The sequence below is a fragment of the Vicia villosa genome, linkage group LG1 (genome assembly GCF_029867415.1).
Source record: "Vicia villosa cultivar HV-30 ecotype Madison, WI linkage group LG1, Vvil1.0, whole genome shotgun sequence".
Lineage (NCBI taxonomy): Eukaryota > Viridiplantae > Streptophyta > Magnoliopsida > Fabales > Fabaceae > Vicia > Vicia villosa.
The window spans coordinates 233,965,761-233,973,318 of NC_081180.1; positions in this window are offsets into that span (position 1 = coordinate 233,965,761).

Consider the following 7,558-nt stretch of genomic DNA (forward strand, 5'->3'; position numbering starts at 1 on the left):
CAGCAGAAAAAAATATGGTTCATGGTTTCCTCAGTGGAGCTCCACAGACTGCAAATGTCATTGTCCAACATGCCAAACTTCTTGAGCCTAGCCTTGGTAGCAAGCTTACCATGACAGGCTAACCAAAGGCAATGCACAACGCGAGGTCTAGCTTTATTCCCCTGAATTAATCTTCTCCAAGGAACTCTTTGACCTTCATCAATTTGCTTGGCATAGAATGCCATAGCCTTGAACTGGTGGCTCTCCAAAGCCCTATTCCACTCCATTTGAACTTTAGTTATCAGGTTTCTAGTACTCAGAATGCCACGCATGATCCAAGAGTTCTGAATCTTGGGTGTGTACTCCATCACATCCTCACCCTTGAAGTAGTATATGTGAATCCAAATCACCCACAGGTTATCAGCTTTACAACAGAGATTTCAAAGGCACTTGAGCATCATAACTTCATTCCACACAGTCATATTGAGTAAATGTAATCCACCCTGAGCAATTGGTTTGCACATAGTGTTCCAAGCCACTGGACACTTCCTGCTAATCTCTTTAGAACCTGTCCAGATAAAACTACGGCAGATGGCATCAATCTTTTTAATCACCATTTTTGGGATGGGAAAGCACTGCATCCAAAACTGAGCCATGGCATGACAAATGCTTTTCACTAATTGCAGCTTGCCTACATAGCTAAGAAGCTTAGCAGACCAGTGGTGAATGCGGGTAACAATCTTGTCTATAAGAGGAAGGTAGTGACTTATGCTAAGCTTCTTGGTAGTTAAGGGAACTCCCAAGTATCTAAAAGGATAGTCGCCTTCTTGGAATCCAGAAACATGCTTCATAATAACCCTGTCATCAAAATTTAAACCACCAAAATAAATCTTGCATTTTTTTGGATTCATTACCATACATGTGGAGGTAGAGAATTTACGCATAGTCTGAAGCATCATTTGGCAAGATATAGCATCCTCTCTGCAGAATAGTAAAATGTCATCAGCAAAAGTTAGGTTGGTCACTTTAACTTTCTCACATTTGGGATGGTGATTGAAATTAGGATCAAGCTGCATTCTGTCTATGAGTATAGTCAAGTACTCCATAATGAGCACAAAGAGTAAGGGAGAGATAGGATATCCTTGCCTAATACCTCTTTGAGCCTGAAAATTATTAGTATACTCCCCCATTATGTTGAACCTGTAGGACACAGTAGTCACACCTAGCATAATCCATTAGATGAACTGATGAGGAATACCAATCTCTCTCATAATATTCATTAGGGGCCCCCAATTGACCATATCATAGGTCTTTTGAAGGTCAGTCTTCATCATAGTCCTGAGGGTCCCACCTTTTCTGGTATAACCTTTAATAGGCTCATAGGATAGCATGATATGGTTGTGAATATTCTGGCCATGGACAAAGGCAACTTGATTATTGCTTATCACAGTTGGAAGCACTCTCCCAAGGCTGCTAGTCATAATCTTGGAAATGACTTTGTAAAGAATAGTACAGACAACAATGGGACGATAGTCTTTAACCTCTTTAGCATCTTGGTCTTGGGAATGAGAGAAACCATAGTGTTGTCGAAAGGTCTGTAAATTCTTCCCTATTCAAAGTATTCCCTCACAATAGCTATCACATCACCTTTAACAGTCCTCCAGCTAGTTTTGAAGAACTTTGCCCCAAACCCATCAAGGCCTGGCGATTTTAGTTCCCCAATACCCTAAAGAGCTTTGTAAATTTCCATTGGATGAACTGATGAGGAATACCAATCTCTCTCATAATATTCTTTAGGGCTCCCCAATTGACCATATCATAGGCCTTTTGAAGGTCAATCTTCATCATAGTCCTGAGGGTCCCACCTTTTCTGGTATAAACTTTAATAGGCTCATAGGCTAGCATGATATGGTTGTGAATATTCTGGCCATGGACAAAGGCAACTTTATTATTGCTTATCACATTTGGAAGCACTCTCCCAAGGCTGCTAGTCATAATCTTGTAAATGACTTTGTAAAGAATAGTACAGATAGCAATGGGACGATAGTCTTTAACCTCTTTAGCATCTTTGGTCTTGGGAATGAGAGAAACCATAGTGTTGTCGAAAGGTCCGTATATTCTGCCCTATTCAAAGTATTCCCTCTCAATAGCTATCACATCACCTTTAACAGTCCTCCAGCTGGTTTTGAAGAACTTTGCCCCAAACCCATCAAGGCCTGGGGCTTTTAGGTCCCCAATACCCTGAAGAGCTTTGTAAATTTCCTCATAAAAAATTCTGCTAATTAGATATTCCCTTTGCCCAAGAGTAAGCTGCTTACCCATCCGCATGGCAACAATATCTATTTGATTGAGATTTCCCTCAGAACTTCCCATTAAACTCCCATAGAACTCAAGGACTTTTTTGGCTATCTCCTGCTGGTTCTGAACAATAGTACCATCTTGCTTCCTCAAGTTATGCAGGCTATTAGAGTGATATTTGGCTTTGATGTGAGCATAGAAGTAAGAGTTGTTAGCATCCCCTATTTTCAAACATTGTATCTTAGCCTTCTACTGAAGAATTTTTCCTTCAATCTCATTGAGCTCAATGACCTGTTCAGTTAGCCCTTTAATTTTATCAATTAAATTGTTGTTCATCCTGTTGTCATTCAACTCCTTTTGAGCATTCTCCAAACTGGTCCTAGCAACAACCAGTCTAGCTTGAATGTCAGATCATGCTATGCTCTACATGTTGATTAATATTAGATATTATATGATGTGCTTCATTCATTTTGTGTGTTAAAAATGAGTATAAATGTATTGAATTGTGTTACAATATTTTTAAATTGAAAAAACATTATTATTTTTTAATTTAAAACACAACCCACGAACCCAATCCAACCCAACTCATAAATGAACGAGTCGGTTTGGGTTGGTTTTAATAATGAAATTGCGAGTTGGACAACGAACCCAACTCATTGAAGTTTAAACGGGTTGGATAACAGGTTAGGACAAACCCGGTCCAACCCAACCCATGTACACCCCTATGGCCACCATCCATTTAGTAAAATTAATTTTTATAATAAAATATTTACATTTTCAAAAATCAAATTACATAATAAATAATAAAATAAAACAATCTCAAAATATTTCATACATACATTTCAAATATTTTAAATAATAAATACAAATCAAATTATCAAAAGATCAGCCACATATTTAATTATATAAATTATGAAATATAAATAATAATGCACATAAGAAAATAAACGGGACGAGTTCGGGGTGGATACTGGTGTCCAAATTACCCGACCTGTCCCCATATTTTATAATCGGGGAAAACTCAAACCCGAATCCAAACTCAGTCAAAACGGGTTTTCCCCGTCAACTTCGGTGCGGGTTCGAGTGGGTACCCCGGCTACCCACGAGTATGAGTTTTATTGCCATGCCTATACTCCATTTTCTCAACACCCTTAGTCCATCCATTTTTCCACCCCTAATTAGAACTGAGTTGATTCCATTATTGGTGACAGTTATAACTTTTGGATGGATTTTTTTCAATATATCAGTACATTCCCAAAACTCTTTATATCTTTTTACGAAAACCAATATTCTTCAAAAATCTTACCCGCCAAATAAGAAATATCTTCATTATCGTGATTCTTCAAAGACCACAACCTCAACAAAGCAATCGTGTAACCATTTTTAATATATTCGGCATAAACGTTGACAGTAGATTTTTTCCTTAGCATGTCACCATGAATTAAGAAATTGCTTAGCCCATTTATGCACACATCAAGTAACTTTGGGTCGTTGGTAAGACTCATGAGATTAAATAATCCCTTTAGGCAACCAATAACTTCTAGATGCGGCAAGTACCTACATAAATATCCACAATTAATGGTATTAATTATTTTCCACAAAACCCACCGCATAGAATGAGGGAGGCTAAAAGAATGAAGGAGAATTAAATCTAATGGTAAAACTTACCTTGTTTGTTTAAAGCTTCCACAGCTGACAGTTTAAAAAAAACCAAAGTTATACTTTACTTAAGTAACCAATTGTCCACATGCGATGAGATTACAGTTTATAGTTTTCAAACAAACAAATACTTTTTGAGGTCAAATCATATTTACCTGTAAATGGCCTCTTGTTCCACTTGGCAGGTTCCCAATTATCTAACAGGCTTCTTTAAGGATTTTTCAGTTTGCCTAAGTAGCCACTTAAGGCCAAAGAGAGCTCCAGTGTCGATTATGATCTAAAAAACACACTACAAATTTAATGAAATGTGATAAAAGATCTGTGAAAAAAAATGAGGGCTCTAGAAGCATTTTACTTGTTTCTAAGCCTTTCCACACTGTTCCAAATTTCCTATGACCATTAAAGCATACAAAGGAAGTTGGCTATATTTTGGATCATAACTGTAATAATGAAATCCAACCTGTTAGTCAGTCAACCAAAGAGTAGCTTTACTAAAAACTATATTAATGTACTTATAGAAGAAATTCTACGATTCGCATGTACACGCCACGCCTTCTTTAGCTAAGACTTTGTATAGTCAGGTTTTTTCATAAAAACCAAAAAGTCGAGTTTTTTTTTTCAGAAAAACGAAAAAATCGAGTTTTCTCGGAAAAACTAAAAAGTCGGGTTTTTTCGAAAAAACAAAAAATCAGGTTTTTTCAGAAAAACCAAAAAGTCGAGTTTTTTGAGAAAAACGAAAAAATCAAGTTTTTTTGGAAAAGAGAAAGGCCGAGTTTTTTTTGTAGACAAACGAAAAGTCGGGTTTTTTTTTCAGAAAAATGAAGAAAGTCGAGTTTTTTTTAAGAAAAACGAAAATTCTAGTTTATTCAGAAGAACGAAAAAAATATTTTAGAATATTTAATTTTTTTATGAAAATTAAAAAGTATTTTAGAATATTTAATATTTTTAATGAAATTTAAAAAAAAAAAGTGTGTTTAAATTATTTTTTGGATGGATGGATATCCATCCTTTAGGAATATGTTAATAGATGGATTTTATTCTTTTGTGGATGCATTGGATTTTTATTAAGAGAGTTTAGTGGATTGATAATAGATTAATGGATTGGCTTGGTCCATCCATTAACCATTCAATCCATATTCATCAAATCCATCAATTTTGTCACCCCTAATTAGAACTAAGTTGATTCCAATATTGGTGATAGTTATAACTTTTGGATGGATTTTTTTCAATATATCAGTACATTCCCAAAACTCTTTATATCTTTTTCCGAAGACCAATATTCTTGAAAAATGTTACCCGCCAAATAAGAAATATCATCATTATTGTGATTCTTAAAGACCACAACCTCAACAAAGCAATCGTGTCACCATTTTTAATATATTCGGCATAAACGTTGACACTAGATTTGTTTCCTTAGCATGTCGCCATGAATTAAGAAATTGCTTAGCCCATTTAGGCACACATTAAGTAACTTTGGGTTGTTGGTAAAACTCATGAGATTAAATAATCCCTTTAGGCATCCAATAACTTCTAGATGCAGCAAGTACCTACATAAATATCCACAATTAATGGTATTAAATATTTTCCACAATACCCACCGCATAAAATAAGGGAGGCTAAAAGATTGAAGGAAAATTAAATCGAATGGTAAAACTTACCTTGTTTGTTTAAAGCATCCACAACTGACAGTATAAATGGCCCATATAGCCTCATACCTCGTGTCAAATTTATTCTTCATAAGATCAATCAGAATAGAGATAAAACCCTCATAAATGATGACCTATTTATCAAGGAAAAAATTTAGAGTTTAGAGTTTTAAAAAAAAACAACGTTATTCTTTACTGAAGTAACCAATTGTCCACCTGCGATGAGATTACAGTTTATAGTTTTCAAACATACAAATACTTTTTGAGGTCAAATCATATTTACCTGTAAATGGCCTCTTGTTCCACCTGTCAGGTTCCCAATTATCCAACAGGCTTCTTTAAGGATTAGTTTGCCAGTTTGCCTAAGTAGCCACTTAAGGCCAAAGAGAGCTCCAATGTCGATTATGATCTAAAAAACACACTACAAATTTAATGATATGTGATAAAAGATCTGTGAAAAAATAAAGGCTCTAGAAGCATTTTACTTGTTTTTGAGCCTTTCCACACTGTGCCAAATTTCCTATGACCATTAAAGCATACAAAGGAAGTTGGCTATATTTTGGATCATAGTTGTAATAATGAAATCCAACCTGTTAGTCATTCAACCAAAGAGTAATTTTACTAAAAACTATATTAATGTACTTACAGAAGAAATTCTACGATTCGCATGTGTTGCACCCCAATTTTTGACCACTGAGATCCCACCATATCCTAAATACTAGGATCATCATTGTCATCATAATCATCATGCATTTAACATTTGCTAACAAAAAATACAAAAAAATTGTTATTTGTTGCTTGTGTCCTAAGACAGGAGATTGATCAAGGAGAAATTGAGCAAACTAGGGTTTTGAGGCCCACAAAGGAATTCATCATTATTCCATGATTCAAAGGGTTCTCCAATTAACATCAAGGCCCAAATATGGTTCAATGCAAGATCAATCACCTTCAAGTTCATCAAAATTAGGGTTTTGACCTAATTTCTATGGAGGATTGACTTTTAATCAGGAGATGGTTCCAAGGCTCAAAATATGATTCAAGGGCATCCAAATCAACATTATAGTCCATCCATATCATTCATTTGAAAAGGAGAGCTTGATTCATTTGAAAGTCACAAAACTGCAGTTCATATGGAAAAAGTCAACTATGCAAGTCAACCTTTGACTTTTGAGAAAAATAGTCAACTATGGACTTTTAAGGATCCAAATCATCATCATATGGATATTGAAGACATTTGATCAAAGAAAATTCAAAGAATTCATCAAGAATCAAAAAGTCAACAAAAAGTCAAATTAGGGTTTTTAAGTGTATTTTGACCTAATTCATAGATCTCCAAATTTTGCTGACACACTCAAAAATCTCCCAACATGAAAGTTGTAGATCTTGGCAAAAACAAACAACTTATCACATTGGAACTTTTTTCAAAAAGTGATTATTTTGAGAGATATGGAATTAAGGAGATAACTTTCAAAAGACAGAGAGAAATTTTCAAGTGTTTTACTTGGATTTTTTCTTAACTTTATGGTCATTTTTCTCAATGATCCAAAAAAATATTGAGGAAACTTTTAACTACTCATTTGAAGTATGTAGCAAGGGCTTTCCAAAGAGCTAAGTAGCATGAAATTTCATGGCTTGAGCAAGGAGATATGATTTTGTCAATATGCCACCATGAACACTTGAAAATGAAGAAGAAACATGAAGAAAGTGAAGAAGTTATGAACCAAAGTTGTTCAAATTTGAAAGAGTCCTTTCTTGCAGCCCATATAACTTGTTCAAAGCACCATAATCAGAAGATTACACTTGCTTTTGAGCTATAATCCAAGTGTTTAAACCATTATCCAATTGATCATTCCATTAATGGCACGAAGTTAACACTTCCATTCTAGTAAAGTTAGCTTTATGCACAAAGTCCACTCCTTGAGCCACTACAATGTCTCTTCTGCCTCAAAATCAAGTTAAAACCCACAAGAAAGCCT